The sequence below is a fragment of the Simochromis diagramma genome, unplaced genomic scaffold (genome assembly GCF_900408965.1).
Source record: "Simochromis diagramma unplaced genomic scaffold, fSimDia1.1 OVJJ01000302.1, whole genome shotgun sequence".
In the NCBI taxonomy this organism is placed as follows: Eukaryota; Metazoa; Chordata; class Actinopteri; order Cichliformes; family Cichlidae; genus Simochromis; species Simochromis diagramma.
In genome coordinates, this window is record NW_024386792.1 from 7,372,537 (window position 1) to 7,394,061 (window position 21,525).

Here is a 21,525-nt window from a genome sequence, read left to right on the forward strand (position 1 = left end):
CGGTAATCGTCATCATCAACAACACACAAGCATACAAGTGTGCGTATTTAAAAATAAAGCAGGAGCAAAACAAAGTTTGGTACTCACATTTTTATCATCAATCAAACCCATCGAAGTCCTCATCCTCTGTGTCTGAATTGAACAGCTGCGCTAAATCTCCATCAAACATGCCAGGTTCACTGTCTTCACCGTCAGAGTCACTTTCCGTGCCGTGCGGCTCCTCGAAAACGATGCCGGCTTTTGCGAAAGCTCGAACAACAGTGCCAGCAGACATGTTAGCCCAAGCATCTACAATCCATTGGCAAATTGTGGTGTAACTCGCCCGGCGCTGCCTTCCACTCTTAGTGAAACTGTGGTCTCCACCGGTCATCCATCGCTCCCAGGCCGCTCGCAGCCTCACTTTGAACGGGCGGTTCACACCGATGTCCAGCGGTTGGAGTTCCTTTGTCAGGCCTCCCGGAATGACAGCAAGCTCACAGTTCATTTGCTTCACAAGTTTTTTCACATCGGCTGTGAGATGGGCACGCATAGAGTCACAGATCAACAGCGATGGTGATGCGTGGAAAAAACCACCTGGTCTCCTTACATACACCTCCCTCAGCCAGTCTTTCATCATTTCCTCATCCATCCAGCCCTTTTCATTTGCCTTAATGATGATTTCTGCTGGAAACTTCTCTTTAGGCAAAGTCTTTCGCTTAAAAATCACCATAGGCGGCAGTTTCTGTCCATTAGCATGGCAGCCAAAGCACAACAGTAAAAGAAGACTTTTCATACCCCGTTGTGCGTATCGCTACCGTGCTGGTCCCCTTCTTCTCCACAGTGTGACTCACTGGGATGTCAAAAGTGACCGGGACCTCGTCCATGTTTGTGATGTGGCTGGGCTGGATGTTTTTGTCGCCGATGTGTTTGCTGCAGTAGGAGCGGAAGATGGCCAGCTTTTCCTTATAATCCGCTGGAAGTTGCTGCGCTACCGTAGTCCTGGTCCGGATGGAAAAATGGCACCGTTTCATAAAACGAAAGCACCAAGACGGACCTCCTTGGAAATGTTCAATGTTCATCTCTTCAGCTAGTGAAACTGCTTTTAGCCGAATGGTGACCGTCGAAACGCTTCTCCCGCTCGCTCTTTGCTCGATGATCCACCGCTCGAGTCTTTCCTCCAACTCGAGCCACCTCGCCTTATGTCCGCGGAAACTCAGCTGCGTTTTCTTGACCTGCCGGAGCTTGTTTTCCAGCTTCCTCCATTTGCGAACCATCGATTCGTTAATCTTAAATTCTCTCGCCGCTGCTCGATTTCCATGTTCCTCCGCGTAGCTGATGGCCTTCAGTTTAAACTGTGCTTCGTAAGCGTGTCTCTTTGCCATTTTCAGGGTTGTTAAAACAACGATGTCCTGCATAATGCACATACCTGTTCTTTTATACAGGTATGTGCGATTGTCCCGGTATATACGATCAACGCCCACACTTCACCCTTTAACGTTCTCATGGTGTTCTCTACTACGTCCTCCTTACAACACATAGGGCGCACCGCGCTATAGGGTGCGCCGCACTTTTTGAAGAAAATCTAAGACTTTTAAGTGCGCCTTATGGTCGTGAAAATACGGTACACTTACTGGATCAGCTTTGTTTAGAAATGGTCCTCTAAATCCATCCTCAACATCATTACTTTGACCCCCTGCCAAAAAAGCCCCATAATAAATAGTTTTTAAGCCATAAATTGAAACCCTGCTCACAAACAAAACAAAAATAGATTTGTCAAATATAATACAAATTAAAATACGTATGCAAATTAACATTTAATGTGTTTCATGAAAAGGTTCAACAAACACTCAGTTTTCAAAAAGTAGACATTTCTGGCAATTATTTTGTGGTCAAAGCTGATATGATTATGCTGCACTGATTTCATCACAAGTATCAGAAATAATACATTTTAATAGATTTGTCCAGTAGTTAAAGTAAACATTAATCTTTATGTCATCAGCAGTGATGGGCAGTAACGCGTAATCCGATTACTTTTTTCAAGTAACGAGTAAAGTAAGGGATTACTATTGCAAAAACGGTAATTAGATTACCGTTACTTTCCCGTCGGAACGCTGCGTTACTGCGTTACTAAAACCATGATTTTTTGCGAGAATGTCTCATGACAGTGATGTAAGCAAGTGCTACATTCGTGACAACAGCTGTCTGCAGATCAACAGTGGATAATATATCGAGTGCGGAGAGAGTATGAGCGTGCAGCGTTTAAAGCGTGTTAGTACTGACCTTACTTTAAGTTTGATTCCATAAAAAGTGACAAAAACATTAGCATCCATTGTGCGTGGGAAGAAAACTTCTTTTTACAGCGAAACCCCCCCCAAACTTCCAAGCAAGTAGTGATGGGTCGGTCGCGAACGAAATGGCTCTTAGAGCCGGCTCTTTGATGTGAACGACGCGAGCCGGCTCCTTATTGCGAGCTGTGGGGTTTTTTTTTTCTTCTTTCGCTCACCCTCTCTCCCGCACTTTTTTCCCACTTCACTCAGCATGCGAGCCTTGTGCTTTACGCTGGGAAGAGGGGGGAGGGGCGGTAGCAGTAGCACAGGAACAGAGCAGGAGGGAGAGAGAAAGAGAGCCAGGGACAACAACGTCACATTAGAAAGGTATAGTAATCATCCACAACTATTTTCAGTTGCAGATGATAAAGGATTCAGAAAGTTTATTCATGCAGGTCCATATGACAGAGAATATGCATTTTCTTTTTGTTTTCATATTATAATTTATATTTAATTGTGTTGTGGTTTGCAGTGTTTTGTGTTGTTTCACTTTAAATTTGTAAAAGGAAAAAGCTGAAAATTTAAATAGTTAAAAGTTGAAATGTGAATAGTTGAGTTTTGTATTATATGATTTATTTATTGCATTTTATGTGGAGTGAACAAATAAAAGTATATTGACGGTGGCCCCTACAGACAAAGCACATACAAACTTCAAATCACGTACGAACCCTGAAGCACGTACAAACTCCAAAACACGTAAAAACACGTACAAACATGTAAAAACTCCAAAACACATTAATACACGTACAAACTCCAAAACACGTTAAAACTCCAAAACACGTAAAAACACGTACAAACTCCAAAACACATAAAAACTCAGAAGCACATAAAAACTCAAAACACGTACAAAAGACAACAGAAGTGCTCCAGGATGCTAGGGGCAGTGTTGAACTTTTGTTACCTAGTGGCTACACAAGCCAGCAAGTACCAACAACCGGATTTGGTGTGTGGTAATAACAGGTAAATGAACTTTTTTTTTTTTTTTTTAATTATTTGACTATATATGAATGCTTTTGTATAAATACACAAACAATACACATATGCTTTCATGCTTTCAATTGTGTAATTTAAGTGATCTAGGTAGCTCTGGTTTGGAAGTTCAGAGCTACCTAGATCACTTATGCTAGAAATGCTAGAAATGTGTTTTGGAGTTTGTATGTGCTTTTTGGAATTTGTACGTGTTTTGTCTCTAGGGGCCACTGCATATATTTATATATAAACATATATAAATAAAACCACTTTTTTTTGTTACATTAGTAATTCCTTTTGTGCATAATTTTATATTATTGTTACTAATAAATTAATGAAAGCAACAAAACAACCTGAAGAGCCGGTTCGGAGCTGAAAGAGCCGGCTCTTTTTAGTGAGCCGAACCGAAAGAGCCGGTTCTCTAAAAAGAGCCGGAAATCCCATCACTACAAGCAAGCACCGAGTGCGCAACGACGTAATGGGAAATTCACAGAGAAACTCGCGGATTCTTCCACTGACCGCTGCGGCACACCTGCACCAGGGTAAACCTCCACCTACCCCATTCCTGCTTTACAGGTGAAAATAGAGCAAAGAACCACTAGTCTTTGATTTTATTTATTTTCTGCTGTGTTTTACTTGCATCTATTTGAAAGAGTGAGTGTAAACACACACACAAAAAAATTATGTGCTGGAAAGTGCAGAAAATAGGTTTAAATATTAAATAAATTTCTTCCAGTCAGAGAATGTTGCATATAATTAAATTTTTTGCTTGATGCATAAAGTTAAAAGATTATAACTAATAAAACAAGTTTTAAAAAGGGACCTTTCCATTTGATTACATTTTGTATGATGGATTATGTAGAAAAAGTAGAATTGGGCTGAAAGATCTATCGCTTTATCACCTATTCAGGTTGTAAATCGTGTTTTTAAAAAGTAACTAAGTAATTAATTACTTTTGAAAATAAGTAATCGGTAAAGTAACGGGATTACTTTTTGGGGAAGTAATCAGTAATTAGTTACTGATTACTTTTTTCAAGTAACTTGACCAACACTGGTCATCAGAAAACATTGCATATGCACTGTAATGTCGGTCTCCACCCTTTAGTGTTTGCAAACTGGTAAACAGATGGAAATACCTTGCTATGATTACAAATCACAAGACTTAACAGCTTAAGCAGCTAACAGACAACACCCAGGTGAGTTTTTTTTTTTTTAAAGAAAATAAGAAAAAAAACATCAATTAAAGAACAGCAAGCCACAAATGGAGAAAAGTTGGAACACTGATTAACCTTCTACTCCAACCTTCTGCAAAGAAGAGTGGGCCATCCCCCACAGATGTTAAAGGCTCACTGCCTGCTATCACATCTGGACAGGATCTTGAAAATCATTGACATGAACATGAACACACAGATGACCCGACAAAAAACAGAAGAGACTAAGGGTATAAATACACAGAAGGGTAATCACCTGGGGAGAATCATCTGACACAAATGACCATGACGCCACAGGGGGTAAGTAAAACTAAGCACATTAACCATAGAAACAAGATTTTCAAAATGAAAAAGGAAGTATCGACAGACGTGAACTGGGACATGAAAGCTTGACAAAAGAGAGAGAGGGAGAGGGACTCAGAGAAGAGAGACACAAGGGGACCTACATAAACAAGGAAGCATAGAAAAAACATAAACCAGACCAAACCGAACAAAGACAAACTAATAATGATACTAGAACTTTGATACTAGAACTAGAACATTGTCTCATAAGTAATACAAAATAGAAAATAACTCAACTATACCCTTAAGAATACCACATGACTTTAACATAATATTAACATAAGAAATCAACAATAAAAAATAACACAAAACGCTGGGTCACAGACCCACCCCTGAACGGTGGTAAAATATAACACCTGATTATTTTCTACATATATAGATACATACAACCTGGTGACCATTACCCCTACATTTTAAAGGGTAGACAATTATACTTAAAGGAACATACACAAACAACAGTTAGTTTTGTATGTGACTCAAACCTGGTCAATCTCACATCACTGTGTTGCAGCAAAAAGATTAATCAGGTGTGTCCCGGATTGTTGCCCAATTGTGTTTACCCTTGTTAAGATGAGAATGTTTTCTAAGAGTTACAGTTTCCCAACAGTTACGCAAATGAGATTAAATCATCTCTTGCAACTGTGTATAAAAAGCTCTGCTGTCAGTACAACATTACCACAATCATCCACATCTCTGAGACAGTCTGCTGAAGTTGTGAAGACCTGACGGTAACATTTCTCATCAATCTCTTATTGCTTCTGTGTTTTCAGTATAATGTTGGTTGACTGGTGATTTTGCTGATGGTTTTGACCACATCTCATCTGAAATATTGTTAACAGGTGAAATCACTGAAACCATGATCAAGGTTGTGTTTCTGCTTGGATGCCTGCTGAGCCTTGCACTGGCAAATCCTGTAAGTGTAATATGACTGTAGACTGTGCTAGTGATGTTATCTGTAATATATGAATATATCTTGCACTGTGTGTAACTGTGTAACCAGAGACTGTGTCAGTGCTCCTATCCTATCATATCCAAACAATTCATTTGCATGTTTGTTTTTAAACAGAATGACTCAGCACACGAGCGCGATGCACGTTCTTCATCTAGGGAGCGGGTGAGTCTCATGTTTGTCTTTCTAGGTTTGAACATTAGACACTTGACTCTCTGATATTTACATCTCTCTAAGAAGTTATTCACCAGAGAATGCATTATCACATGTAATAATATATATTACTGATTCTCTTGCAGAATACTGGGACTTCCCTAAATCGTCTTACCCTGCTACTACCTCTTCTACAGAATCCAGCACTTCTGCAGAATTCAACGCTCCTTGCTTTGCTTCTTGCTGTTATACGATAATCTGCTCCTTAACCAACAGCTATTACTGCCACAAAGGATGAATTGAAAATGAACCAACAATGAATAAAAACCTATGTTAAATTGCACTGGGATTTTTTTTAATTTTATTTACGTACTTATTTTTGAGTGACTCGGTCTTAAAAGAAGTTAAAAAAAAAAAAAAAAAAAACAGATTATTCTAGTCAATATAAACAACATCTCCTTGTTCATGCAGTTTCTCCCAAATCAACCCCCCCCCTCCCCCCTCCACACACACACACACACACACTTTTGTCTGATCATTACCCAATAACATGAGGGAGACCTACCTGGAGCCAAGTGTCATTCCACCCACTTGACCTCCGTCAGACTCACGGCCAGGTTCCCCATAGCACTCCTTTTATTGTGGTTACATGAATATGCATAGGTTCATTAACACATGACGTTTCATACACACAAAGAGTACCTTGCCTGTGTGTGTGTGTGTGTGTGTGTGTGTGTGTGTGTGTGTGTGTGTGTGTGTTTGTGTGGTCAGAGTGTGACCCCATGAAGGCTCCCCAAAGCTGGTGCCAGGAGTCTAGTGGTCCATCTAAACAAAAGGCTCTTACACTCAAGCAGATATACGTGTGTTTGCTATACCATATATCAGCAAGAGAAGATACGACCTCTCCTAGGAGGTGTGTGATCTATGCCAGAACACTCTGTAGAGGAGTGAACACACCTCCCTCTTCATGCTACACAGAGTTGTTACAGACCTCCTAGGATGAGACATTCTTTCAATCTACAAATGATTATATACACTTCTAAGCATATGAGTAAATATTTCTAAGCATAAATGACAATGAACAATACAAATCTAACAGTGCACCTTAAAGCTGATACAGTGGTCCCTCATTTATCGTGGGAGTTATGTTCTAAAAATAACCTGCGATAGCTGAAATCCCTGAAGTAGCCAACTGTATTCTCTCTTTTTTTTTTTTAACAATTATTGTAGATGTTTTAAGGCTGTAAAACCCTTCACTACACACTATACACTTTTCTCAGACAAGCATGAACATCTTTACACTTTTCTCTTTTGTTTAAACACTCAAAGTTCAAACCTTTGTAGAAAAATAAGTCTAGTATTCCAGAATGAAATCAAGGCTAAAAAACTGTTTTCAGGTCTACAACATGGGAATAGAGCAGCTGCAAGAGAAGTCAACATTAATGCATCAATGGTACGGAAGTAGAGGAAGCAAGAAGAATGAGTTGTGTAAAGTTTGACTTTTCTGACTGCTTTGTTTCGCTTAATGCGCCTTATAATCTGGAAAATACGGTAACTTCTACTTTCCGTTAGCATGTCCAGAAGTCCAACTTTTTGTGCGATTGTTAGCAGCCTCCTCTGCCTTTTGGGTGCTACCGCAGGTGCCTTTGACGGTGCAAAACGTTTCATCAACATTGTTGTGTTTGTTGGGGAGAAAACTTACAAACATACAGTACAGCATTTTAGAGTCACACTGCTAGCGATCGAAGATGTTTGTAAATTTGACAAGCTGAACAAATTCTGTACTGTACAGGAAACCCGGCACAAGATTGGACGCAGAACACAATGCGCTGTGCAAACAAAAACAAACCATGTAAAATTGCACCAAAAAACATTTGCGAAACAGCGAGGCCGCGAAAGGTGAACCACATTATAGCAAGGGACCGGTGTAACTCGTATGCTACAGAAGAAATTGCACCTTACTAATTTAGAAGATCATCGTTTAGCCTGGAAAGTCAGTTTGCATCTGTATAAAAAAAAGGCTATATAATAATACTAGAGAACATCTTACACTTCATCACTGATTGATGGAAATAAGAACAACACTAGGTTTCTCTATAACACTCCAGCCAGACTGAGAAAACCCAGGGCTCTGTTGAGCCAACAGTCGTTTAACGTCAACTAGTGATGACTTGTGAATTTCTTCACGTGTAAAATTTTAAACATTGAAGAAAAAAAATTGCCCATAATCATCGCACAGATGTAACATTATGTACAGCTACTTTCAGTAGGAAAAATTCAGGAAAAATGACAAAAGTACGGTGGCCCTGAGAGGCCAAACGGACTGCAACTTCAGAAAACACTTGCAAAAAGAAAAATGCTGCAAAAAGGAAAACGCTGCAAAAAGAAAGATGCTGCACTGCAACTTCAAGAAAAACACTGCACTTCAAAAAGAAAAATGCTACAAAAAGAAAGACGCTGCACTGCAACTTCAAGAAAAACGCTGCACTGCAAAAAGAAAAACGCTGCAAAAGCACACAAAGCACAACGGAAATAGGAAAAAAGACAACGGAAATGTTCCTGGGGAGACAATAACCCGACGGACCAGTTGCACGGTACCCCGCATGCGCAAATCTTACGTCACTTCCTCTCTTTGCCAACATTGCGACATTCAATATATTTGAATGACACGGTTAGCACCCATTTAGCTCCTAGCATTTCTCAGCCTTTTTGACTACCGGGACATTTAAACAATGGATAATCCGTAACCGCAACAAAGTTTTTCTTTTCTCCTCAACAGAGAGCGTTCCCCTATTGAACAACAGCACCGTCAAATAAGAAGAATGGTGCCTAATGACAGAGTTAATAATACAGACTTTATAATATGTCACGTGAAGGTTCATCAGCCAGATGAAGTGTTTACTGGCAATTGACAGTGATAGCGGACATCATCATCACTATTCCAACAATCCTCTCCACACAGACAAGCATAAAACACACTCGATTATCACTAAATCAAATGTAACACACGTTTGTGATGACACTAATTCAGTTTACAATAGGGTTCACTAGCTCAGTCAGCAGGTGGCGGTATCCTCGTACACTGGGGAGTAAACTGCCATTAAACGAACAGAAGAAGAAGAAAACCCCTGCGCATGCGGGTGACCGATCGGGTTTCCGGTACGGATCGGGTAGTGACAGACAGCTTGTTTTGGTTAAAAAAAAAAAAAAAAAAAAAAAAAAAGACAGCTTGTTTTGGTTCGTGCAACTGGTCCGTCGGGTTATTGTCTCCCCAGGAACATTTCCGTTGTCTTTTTTCCTATTTCCGTTGTGCTTTGTGTGCTTTTGCAGCGTTTTTCTTTTTGCAGTGCAGCGTTTTTCTTGAAGTTGCAGTGCAGCGTCTTTCTTTTTGCAGCGTTTTTCTTTTTGCAGTGCAGCGTTTTTCTTGAAGTTGCAGTGCAGCGTCTTTCTTTTTGCAGCGTTTTCATTTGTCCAAAAACTTATGTGTCATGGCTGTGTGAAGGCAGTCAAGAAAGGTGGACCCAAAAGCAGGACTCACAGAGACACAGGTGAACTCAAAACCCTCAGCTTTATTGTGGAAATGCAGACTGAACAAAGAACTAACTAGACTGGAAATGCAAATAAACTAGCAGGCAGGCAAACAGAACACACAGAGTGGTATGAGGACGAACAGACGTTAACGACACCACACTGACACAAAGACACACTGGGCTTAAACACACTGAAGGAGTCATCAAGGAATTAAAGACAGAAGGGGATACACAGCTGGGAGGGATAAGACCTAACGAGACAGGGGGAACAAAGCTAGAAACACTGACAAAGACAGGAACATGAACCTTCAAAGTAAAACAGGAAACAAGACACACTTTACTAGGACACGGACTCGACAGAGTAAGACAGACTAGACGCTGAACTAAACCGGCAATAATAACAAAATACAACCTGAACCTTAGTCATAATGCAAAAACATACCAGAATAACTGAAACACAGATTCATAATTCAAAAATAAACCAAAGCATAAGGAACTCAAAATGCTGGGTCGATCCGACCCAGGACCGTGACATTATGGGCCAAACTGTACAATAAAAAGGTGTTTGTGAAAAACCCAAAACAAATTTTGTGTCTGCCTGATTTTCACTGATGAACTTTATTTTGCAGCTACCAAACACAACAGTGAGCAGAAAGACTAAAGAAAAAGTCAAGATTCAGTTTAGAAAAGAGAAAAACTAAAGCAAAACAAGCAACATTATGTGCTTTAAGGTGCAAATTTGAGAGGTATACCAGGGAATCAGGTACTGATTGAAGCCTTTCTTTTTCAGAAGAGCTACAGTATCCAGAGTTGTACGTAGTGAAGAAGTAGCGTTCAGCTAGCTACACTGCACTGTTGGCACAACAAGATTTTTAATCTTATTTTAAGACAGAGTCACACAAAAATAAGCACTGATTTTCAATAATCCTTTAAATAAATGACAAAAGAACCCCAGTGCAATTCAACATAGGTTTTTATTCATTGTTGGTTCATTTTCAATTCATCCTTTATGGCAGTTGTAGCTGCTGGTTAAGGAGCAGCTTATCGTATAGCAGCAAGAAGCAAAGCAAGGAGCGTTGAATTCTGCAGAAGTGCTGGATTCTGTAGAAGAGGTAGTAGCAGGGTAAGACGATTTAGGGAAGTCCCAGTATTCTGCAAGAGAATCAGTAATATATATTATTACATGTGATAATGCATTCTCTGGTGAATGACTTCTTAGAGATATGTAAATATCAGAGAGTCAAGTGTCTAATGTTCAAACCTAGAAAGACAAACATGAGACTCACCCGCTCCCTAGATGAAGAACGTGCATCGCGCTCGTGTGCTGAGTCATTCTGTTTAAAAACAAACATGCAAATGAATTGTTTGGATATGATATGATAGGAGCACTGACACAGTCTCTGGTTACACAGTTACACACACAGTGCAAGATATATTCATATATTACAGATAACATCACTAGCACAGTCTACAGTCATATTACACTTACAGGATTTGCCAGAGCAAGGCTCAGCAGGCATCCAAGCAGAAACACAACCTTGATCATGGTTTTAGTGATTTCACCTGTTAACAATATTTCAGATGAGATGTGGTCAAAACCATCAGCAAAATCACCAGTCAACCAACATTATACTGAAAACACAGAAGCAATAAGAGATTGATGAGAAATGTTACCGTCAGGTCTTCACAACTTCAGCAGACTGTCTCAGAGATGTGGATGATTGTGGTAATGTTGTACTGACAGCAGAGCTTTTTATACACAGTTGCAAGAGATGATTTAATCTCATTTGCGTAACTGTTGGGAAATTGTAATTCTTAGAAAAACGTCTCATCTTAACAAGGGTAAACACAATTGGACAACAATCAGGGACACACCTGATTAATCTTTTTGCTGCAACACAATGATGTGAGATTGACCAGGTATGAGTCACATACAAAACTAACTGTTGTTTCTATATGTTCCTTTAAGTATAATTGTCTACCCTTTAAAATGTAGGGGTAATGATCACCAAGTTGTATCTATCTATATATCTATCTACTGGCTTTTTAGAAAATGTAAAGAAACTAGAAAATCATCAGGTGTTGTATTTTACCACCGTTCAGGGGTGGGTCTGTGACCCAGCATTTTGTGTTATTTTATATTGTTGATTTCTTATGTTATTATTTTGTTAAAGTCATGTGCTATTCTTAAGTAATGGTATAGTTGACTTATTGTTTGAAAATTATGCTACTACATCCTGAGTTAAAACAAAAAAAGATCTCAAAAGGTGTATTTCGTGACATAGAAACAGTAGAATGAAGAAATGTATCCAAATCTACGTGGTCCTGTGTGAAAAGGTAATTACACCCTAAACCTAATAACTGGTTGTGTCACTTTTGACTCCAAGAAATTCAATCAAGCATTTGTGATAGCAGGCAATGAGTCTTTAACATCGCTGGGGGATGGGGGTCGGTGGTGATGTGTAGAGAGAGAAAAAAATCCAAACATTTTACAGAACGTGATGTTCATGTGTGATTTAAATGTGGAGGATAAAGAAAGTACTCACCTCATATCAGCCGTGGTGAGCGCCACCATACTTTTCATACACATTGACAATCTGTAGAAAATTCCTAAGTATTGTATTACTTGTATTTGCATATTCAAGTAGTATCTTCTATAGGTATAATCACTTATAATAATACTTACAGGTTGAACTAGAGTGAGTCATAGGAAGCATCCAAGCAGAAATACCTTCAGCATGGTTCCACTTATTGTGGAACCAATAAGTGTTGGGAAAAAAAGAAGATAATGAAGACAATAAAGATGTACTGACAGATTCAGCCAAACAAATAAAAAAATGATCTTTTAAAATCGTTACATAGGAAATACAGTTGTGGCTGAGGTGTGGTCCCTGGTGCAGCTGCAGGGAAGGAGTGGTGCAGTGAGCTCAAGGGGTCAGTACCGGGAGGAGGGTGAGCCACAGGTGGTAGTGATTGACTGATGATGGAGTCTCTTTCTATTTCTCTATATAGTGAAGCCAGAGTCGAGCGGGGAGAGAGAGAGCTCGACTGGAACAGACTGTTTTCCTCGAGTTCACAACTGTCAAGAAAACGCAATAATAGTGAGCACAATCATCGTGTGTGTCTGGTACTTTTACAACAGTCATGTGAGAAAATAAGGGCACCGCAATTAATTATCAGCTCTTTATTAAGAAATGTTCACATATCACTGTCCAATCATGTTTTCATGTATTACTGGAAAAGTAAGCGACTTAATTGCAATTAAACAAAAATAACAAAAATAAAGAAAAATTTACACATCCAAAAAAAACAAAACAGAACAAAACAAAAAAACCCAAAAATTTGTATTTTAATGGAGGAAAAAGTTAGGACACTCTACCCCCCCAATAACTAGTGTTGCCACCTTTGGCTGATATAACTTCAGTGAGACACCTTTTGTAGCCTTTTACCAGCCTCTGACATCGATCAGAAGAAAGTTTGCCCCACTCCTCACACACAGTAGACTTCATGATGGATTCAATGATGGTGAGCTGGCCAGGTGGTGCCTCAGATAAGCATCCCCAAACTATGATACTGCCACCTCCATGCTTCACAGTTGGTATGAAGTTCTTTTCTTGCAAGGCTGTATTTGGTTTATGCCAAACATGTCTACTGTTCTTGTGTCCAAATAATTCCACTTTAGATTCATCTGTCCAAAGAACATTATTCCAGAGGTCATGGTGTTTGTCTACGTTTGTCCGGGCAAACTTCAGTCTGGTCTTAATGTTTCTCTTAGAGAGCAAAGGTTTCCTCCTTGCACACCTCCCATGAAAGTCAAACTTGTGTAGTCTCTTTCTGATAGTAGAGTCATGCGCTTTCACATCGACAGCAGCCAGAGCCTCCTGTAGTTCCAGTGATGACATTTTAGGCTTTTTGATGACTTCTTTGAGCACCTTGCGGTCTGCTCTGGGGGTGAATTTGCTTGGAGGGCCAGACCTGGGCATGGTGACAGTTGTTTTGAATGTCGTCCACTTGTAAATACTTTTCCAGATGGTGGAACGGCTGATGTCAAATTCTTTTGAGATCTTTTTAAATCCCTTACCAGACTCATAGGTGGCCACAGTCTTCTTTCTTAGGGCGTCAGACAGTTATTAGATCTCACTATGGCGTTCACCTCAACACTTCAAAAGTGAGGAGCATACCAAACTAAATCTGAGGTTTCAATAGGACAAGACTCCTTTATAATGCTGGGTAACGATGTACTGATCCTGTGCACCTGACGTGATACACCTGTGTGTGATTTTAACCATTTTAAATAATAATAATAGAACTTAACAGAATAAAAGAAAACTCACCTATCCCATTACTAAAGAATAGCACATGAATTTAACATATTATTAATATAAGAAATCAACAATATAAAATAACACAAAATGCTGGGTCACAGACCCACCCCCGGAACAGTGGTAATATACAACACCTGATTATTTTCTAGTTTCTTTACATTTTCTAAAAAGCCAGTAGATAGATATATAGATAGATACAACCTGGTGACCATTACCCCTACATTTTAAAGGGTAGACAATTATACTTAAAGGAACATACACAAACAACAGTTAGTTTTGTATGTGACTCATACCTGGTCAATCTCACATCACTGTGTTGCAGCAAAAAGATTAATCAGGTGTGTCCCTGATTGTTGCCCAATTGTGTTTACCCTTGTTAAGATGAGAATGTTTTCTAAGAGTTACAGTTTCCCAACAGTTACGCAAATGAGATTAAATCATCTCTTGCAACTGTGTATAAAAAGCTCTTCTGTCAGTACAGCATTACCACAATCATCCACATCTCTGAGACAGTCTGCTGAAGTTGTGAAGACCTGACGGTAACATTTCTAATCAATCTCTTATTGCTTCTGTGTTTTCAGTATAATGTTGGTTGAATGGTGATTTTGCTGATGGTTTTGACCACATCTCATCTGAAATATTGTTAACAGGTGAAATCACTAAAACCATGATCAAGGTTGTGTTTCTGCTTGGATGCCTGCTGAGCCTTGCTCTGGCAAATCCTGTAAGTGTAATATGACTGTAGACTGTGCTAGTGATGTTATCTGTAATATATGAATATATCTTGCACTGTGTGTAACTGTGTAACCAGAGACTGTATCAGTGCTCCTATCTTGTCATATCCAAACAATTCATTTGCATGTTTGTTTTTAAACAGAATGACTCAGCACACGAGCGCGATGCACGTTCTTCATCTAGGGAGCGGGTGAGTCTCATGTTTGTCTTTCTAGGTTTGAACATTAGACACACTTGACTCTCTGATATTTACATATCTCTAAGAAGTTATTCACCAGAGAATGCATTATCACATGTAATAATATATATTACTGATTCTCTTGCAGAATACTGGGACTTCCCTAAATCGTCTTACCCTGCTACTACCTCTTCTACAGAATCCAGCACTTCTGCAGAATTCAACGCTCCTTGCTTTGCTTCTTGCTGCTATACGATAAGCTGCTCCTTAACCAGCAGCTACAACTGCCATAAAGGATGAATTGAAAATGAACAAACAATGAATAAAAACCTATGTTAAATTGCACTGGGATTTTTTTGGTTTATTTACGTACTTATTTCTGAGTGACTCTGTCTTAAAAAAAGTAAAAAAAACCAAAACAAAACAGATTATTCTAGTCAATATAAACAACATCTCCTTGTTCATGCAGTTTCTCCCAAATCAACCCCCCCCCCCCCCACACACACACACACACACTTTTGTCTGATCATTACCCAATAACATGAGGGAGACCTACCTGGAGCCAAGTGTCGTTCCACCCACTTGACCTCCGTCAGACTCTCGGCCAGGTTCCCCATAGCACTCCTTTTATTGTGGTTACATGAATATGCATAGGTTCATTAACATATGACGTTTCATACACACAAAGAGTACCTTGCCTGTGTGTGTGTGTGTGTGTGTGTGTGTGTGTGTGTGTGTGTGTGTGTGTGTGTGTGTGTGTGGGTCAGAGTGTGACCCCATGAAGGCTCCCCAAAGTCTAGTGGTCTAGTGCCAGGAGTCTAGTGGTCCATCTAAACAAAAGGCTCTTACACTCAAACAGATATACGTGTGTTTGCTATACCATATATCAGCAAGAGAAGATACGACCTCTCCTAGGAGGTGTGTGATCTTTGCCAGAACACTCTGTAGAGGAGTGAACACACCTCCCTCTTCATGCTACACAGAGTTGTTACAGACCTCCTAGGATGAGACATTCTTTCAATCTACAAATGATTATATACACTTCTAAGCATATGAGTAAATATTTCTAAGCATAAATGACAATGAACAATACAAATCTAACAGTGCACCCTAAAGCTGATACAGTGGTCCCTCATTTATCGTGGGAGTTACGTTCTAAAAATAACCTGCGATAGCTGAAATCCCTGAAGTAGCCAACTGTATTCTCTTTTTTTTTTTTTTACAATTATTATAGCTGTTTTAAGGCTGTAAAACCCTTCACTACACACTATACACTTTTCTCAGACAAGCATGAACATCTTTACACTTTTCTCACTTGTTTAAACACTCAAAGTTCAAACCTTTGTAGAAAAATAAGTCTAGTATTCCAGAATGAAATCAAGGCTAAAAAACTGTTTTCAGGTCTACAACATGGGAATAGAGCAGCTGCAAGAGAAGTCAACATTAATGCATCAATGGTACGGAAGTAGAGGAAGCAAGAAGAATGAGTTGTGTAAAGTTTGACTTTTCTGACTGCTTTGTTTCGCTTAATGCGCCTTATAATCTGGAAAATACGGTAACTTCTACTTTCCGTTAGCATGTCCAGAAGTCCAACTTTTTGTGCGATTGTTAGCAGCCTCCTCTGCCTTTTGGGTGCTACCGCAGGTGCCTTTGACGGTGCAAAACGTTTCATCAACATTGTTGTGTTTGTTGGGGAGAAAACTTACAAACATACAGTACAGCATTTTAGAGTCACACTGCTAGCGATCGAAGATGTTTGTAAATTTGACAAGCTGAACAAATTCTGTACTGTACAGGAAACCCGGCACAAGATTGGACGCAGAACACAATGCGCTGTGCAAACAAAAACGAAAACAAACCATGTAAAATTGCACCAAAAAACATTTGCGAAACAGCGAGGCCGCGAAAGGTGAACCACATTATAGCAAGGGACCGCTGTAACTCGTATGCTGCAGAAGAAATTGTACCTTACTAATTTGAAGATCATCGTTCAGCCTGGAAAGCCAGTTTGCATCTGTATAAAAAACGGCTATATAATAATCAGAATCAGAATCGTGTTTATTGGCCAAGTATATGTGCAGACACATACAAGGAATTTGGTTCCGGTAGATGGTGGCTCTCAAGCACAGCAATGTAAATCACACACACACACACACACGTGTCTATATATACACACATTACACATACATACACATACACACACAACACTGTGTAAACCAACTATAAATAACTAATCTAAACTTATATACATAAAATACAGAAATGAATGAGGTGGAATGAATATTACAGAATGTACATAAGGTGCAGTTGCAGTCTGGCAGTGGGAGCAGTGTGACAGGTCAACTGTTTAGAAGGGAGATGGCGAGGGGAAAGAAACTGTTCCTATGTCGGGTGGTCCTGGTCTGCAGGCTTCTGTACCGTCTGCCAGAGGGCAACAGATCAAAAAGTCTGTGACCAGGGTGTGAGGGGTCTGCGATGATTTTTCCTGCCCGTTTCCTGGTTCTTGAGAGGTACAGATCCTGGATGGAGGGCAGGGGGGTGCCGATGATCCTTTCTGCTGCCCGTACAGTCCGCTGCAGTCTGCTCCTGTCCTGTTTAGTGGCTGCACCATACCAGACTGTGATGGAGGAGCACAGGACAGACTCAATGACCGCAGTGTAGAACTGGATCAGCAGCTCCTGTGGAAGACTGTACTTCCCCAGTTGTCTCAGGAAGTGCATCCTCTGCTGGGTCTTTTTGAGGATGGAGTTGATGTTGGTCTCCCACTTCAGGTCCTGGGAGATGGTGGTACCCAGGAACTTGAAGGTCTTCACAGTCGGCACAGGGCTGTCTGATATGGTGAGGGGGAGCAGAGTTGAGGGATGTCTCCTGAAGTCCACTGTCATCTCTACAGTTTTAAGAGTGTTCAGCTCCAGATTGTGCTGACTGCACCAGAGTACCAGTCGCTCAACTTCCTGCTGGTATGCAGACTCATCACCATCCTGAATGAGGCCAATGACAGTGGTATCATCTGCAAACTTTAGGAGTTTAACAGTCGAGTTCTTGGAGGTGCAGTCGTTAGTGTAGAGGGAGAACAGTAGTGGTGAGAGGACACATCCTTGAGGGGCACCAATACTGAGGGACCGAGTTTCAGAGGTGATCTCCCCCAGCCTCACTTGTTGCTTTCTATCTGTCAGGAAGCTGGTGATCCATTGACAGGTAGCTGGTGACACGCTGAGCTGGGAGAGTTTGGAGGAGAGAAGTTCAGGCACAATGGTGTTAAAAGCCGAACTAAAGTCCACAAACAGGACCCTGGCATAAGTTCCCGGGCGGTCGAGGTGTTGCAGGATGTAATGCAGCCCCATGTTTACTGCATCATCCACCGACCTGTTTGCCCGGTAGGCAAACTGCAGAGGGTGCAGCTGGTGGCCTGTAATGTCTTTCAGATGGGCTAACACCAGTCGTTCGAAGGATTTCATGACCACAGACGTCAAGGCGACAGGTCTGTAGTCATTCAGTCCTGTGATGGTGGGTTTAGTCCTGTGATGGTGGTACTAGAGAACATCTTACTATTCATCACTGATTGATGGAAATAAGAACAACACTAGGTTTCTCTATAACACTCCAGCCAGACTGAGAAAACCCGGGGCTCTGTTGAGCCAACAGTCGTTTAACGTCAACTAGTGATGACTTTGTGAATTTCTTCACGTGTAAAATTTTAAACATTGAAGAAAAAATTGCCCATAATCATCGCACAGATGTAACATTGGCGCTAAAGATGGCGCCGAGTATGGCAGCCTTGTCGCGAGCTCCCCCAAACAACAGCTTTTTTCTGTGTTTAATTTTACTTTTCCTTCATTTTTTCGCGAGTAGCACATGTCTCCTTGTGTACGACCGACAAACCTTACTGGACATAAAAGACGGTCTTTCTTATAACTTTCCGGAGTTCAAGTTTTGCAACACGGATGCTCCGTTTGCAGACCCCCCATTCATCTCACCTGAGACGCCTTTGTTCTCTGGCCCTGGAGGCCGCAAACGCCGACGCAGAGGGAGAAGATCTGGCGTTCTGGTTCGACTGAGACGGCGCACTAACAGACCACCGTTACCCAGTTTATTACTGGCTAATGTGCAGTCTCTGGAGAACATGCTGTGCGAGCTTCGGGCACGGATCTCATTCCAGCGAGAGATGCGGGACTGCTGCGTGATCTGCCTCACAGAAACCTGGCTATCGGACAAGGTACCGGACTCCGCAATACAACTACCGGGGTTCTCCGTGCATCGCGCGGACAGGTCACAGGATCTTACTGGGAAAAGCAGAGGCGGTGGTGTGTGTTTCATGATCAACAACAGCTGGTGTGATTATGCGAACGTGCACCCGGTCAAATCCTTCTGCTCACCGGACCTGGAGTACCTGATGATTAAGTGCCGGCCATTCTGGCTACCGAGGGAATTTACAGCAGTGATTATTACAGCTGTTTACATTCCCCCACAAGCCGACACTGACCGAGCACTCAGGGAACTGTACAGCGCGATCAGCAGCGAGGAAACCGCACACCCAGAGGCAGCGTTTATCACAGCCGGAGACTTTAATAAGGGAAACCTGAAGAAAGTCTCACCCAAACTCCACCAACACATCCATTTTAACACCCGTGGAGATCGGCTACTCGACCACTGCTACACCTCTTTCCGGGATGCGTACAAAGCCCTCCCCCGCGCCCCATTCGGCCAATCAGATCACCGCTCCATCCTGCTCCTGCCCGCCTACAGGCAGAAGCTGAAACAGGAAGCTCCAACCCGGAGGGCGGTGCACTGTTGGACGGACCAATCGGAGTCTGCGCTGCGGGACTGTTTTGATCACGCGGACTGGGAAATGTTTCACGTGGCTGCTAGGGACATTGATGAATACACAGACTCAGTCTGCGGATTTATCAGGAAATGCGTGGAAGATGTCGTCCCATCCAGAACAGTTAAATCCTTCCCAAATCAAAAACCCTGGATTAACGGAGATGTTCGCGCGGCACAGAGCACCGCCTTTGCCTCCGCGAACACATCGGACTACAAACACGCACATTACCAACTCCGGAAGACGATCAAAGCAGCCAAATGTGAGTACAGGGACAGGGTGGAGCAACAGTTTGACAACCCTCGGAGTATGTGGCAGGGACTAAACACGATCACAGACTTTAGAGGGAAAACCAGCACACCGCAGACCACGGCCTCTCTGTGTGAGGATCTAAACGTATTCTACGCTAGATTCGACACAGCGAACACCAAGAGACCGGACAGTGTGCGCACCGCGGATGACGTCAGTGCGCACACTGTGTCTGAGGAGGATGTGCGGAGGTGCTTCAGGAAGGTGAACGCACGCAAAGCTACTGGTCCGGACGGGATTCCCGGCCGCGTCCTCAAGTCATGCGCGGCTCAGCTGGCTGGAGTGTTCACGCACATCTTCAACCTTTCCCTCTCTCTGTCTGTAGTCCCAGCCTGCTTCAAAATGGCCACCATCGTCCCTGTACCCAAATCCTCCACCATCTCCTCATTGAACGACTGGCGACCTGTAGCCCTGACCCCCATCGTAAGCAAATGCTTCGAGAAGCTGGTCAGGGACTTCATCTGCTCTGCACTACCCGACTCACTGGACCCTCTACAGTTCGCATACCGCCACAACAGGTCCACTGATGATGCCATAGCCCTGACACTACATACTGCCCTGTCACACCTGGAGAAGAGAGACACGTATGTGAGAATGCTGTTTGTAGATTACAGCTCAGCATTCAATACCATCATTCCCTCGAAGCTGGACAGGAAACTGCAGGATCTAGGACTGAGCAGCTCCCTCTGCAGCTGGATCCTTAGCTTCCTGTCTGACAGACGCCAAGTGGTCAGACTGGGCAGCATCACCTCATCCCCCGTCACACTGAACACTGGTGCTCCACAGGGGTGTGTACTGAGCCCTCTCCTGTACTCACTCTACACCTACGACTGCACGGCCACTAACAACTCCAACATCATTGTGAAGTTTGCGGACGACACTACAGTGGTGGGTCTTATCACCAATGGTGATGAGACAGCTTACAGGGAGGAGGTCAGCGCCCTGACCCACTGGTGTCAAGACAACCATCTCACCCTCAACGTCGCAAAGACAAAGGAGTTGATAGTGGACTTCCGGAGGTGCAGAGAAGTACACACCCCCCATCACCATCAGCGGCGCTGCTGTGGAGAGAGTGAGCAGCTTCCGGTTCCTTGGTGTACATCTGGCTGAGGATCTTACGTGGTCAGTACACACAAACAAAACAGTGAAAAAGGCGCAGCAGCGCCTCTTCTTTCTCAGGAGACTGAAAAGATTCGGCATGAGCCCCCGCATCCTCAGGACCTTCTATCACTGTGCCATTGAGAGCATCCTCACTGGATGCATCACCACCTGGTATGGCAACAGCACCGCCTACAACCGCAAAGCTCTCCAGCGAGTAGTGCGGTGCTCTGAACGGATAATTGGAGGTGAGCTTCCCTCCCTCCAAGACATCTACAGGAAGCGGTGCCTGCGGAAAGTGGGGAGGATCATCAAGGACTCCAGTCACCCCAGCCATAAACTGTTCAGACTACTTCCATCAGGAAGGAGGTTCTGCAGCATCCGGTCCCGTACCAGCAGACTGAGAGACAGCTTTTTCCATCAGGCCATCAGACTGCTGAACACTTCATAGACACCTCAGCTTCACTACTGGAACTTTAACATTATGCACTCCATACTGTACAGTAACGCCACTGTTTTGCACATGTCTCACTCTGTATATTTTATTTTATATATTTTATTTATTGTTTACTCTATTAAATTTGTAAAATATGTGTAC

General features: G+C 42.1%; 4 long non-coding RNA genes across 5 annotated transcripts; 2 read left to right on the plus strand and 2 right to left on the minus strand.

Annotated features, from left to right (window-relative positions):
- Positions 1-819: 819 nt before the first annotated feature.
- Positions 820-6,619, minus strand: LOC120728915. Its single transcript, XR_005694812.1, has 3 exons — positions 6,481-6,619; positions 4,626-4,628; positions 820-829 (listed from the first exon to the last, which is right to left on the minus strand). It is a non-coding gene; the product is annotated as an uncharacterized LOC120728915 (long non-coding RNA).
- On the plus strand, positions 5,429-6,273 carry LOC120728914. Its single transcript, XR_005694811.1, has 4 exons — positions 5,429-5,556; positions 5,668-5,741; positions 5,895-5,942; positions 6,077-6,273. It is a non-coding gene; the product is annotated as an uncharacterized LOC120728914 (long non-coding RNA).
- A 3,796-nt stretch (positions 6,620-10,415) lies between the features above and the next one.
- On the minus strand, positions 10,416-12,021 carry LOC120728916. 2 transcript variants are annotated; one of them, XR_005694814.1, is made up of 5 exons: positions 12,007-12,021; positions 11,135-11,255; positions 10,950-11,023; positions 10,747-10,794; positions 10,416-10,612 (listed from the first exon to the last, which is right to left on the minus strand). It is a non-coding gene; the product is annotated as an uncharacterized LOC120728916 (long non-coding RNA). The 2 variants fall into 2 exon arrangements; XR_005694813.1 differs by lacking the exon at positions 12,007-12,021 and having other exon boundaries at positions 11,135-11,257.
- Positions 12,022-14,245: 2,224 nt separating this feature from the next.
- Positions 14,246-15,017, plus strand: LOC120728917. The gene is made up of 4 exons (XR_005694815.1): positions 14,246-14,324; positions 14,436-14,509; positions 14,663-14,710; positions 14,847-15,017. It is a non-coding gene; the product is annotated as an uncharacterized LOC120728917 (long non-coding RNA).
- Positions 15,018-21,525: the final 6,508 nt, after the last annotated feature.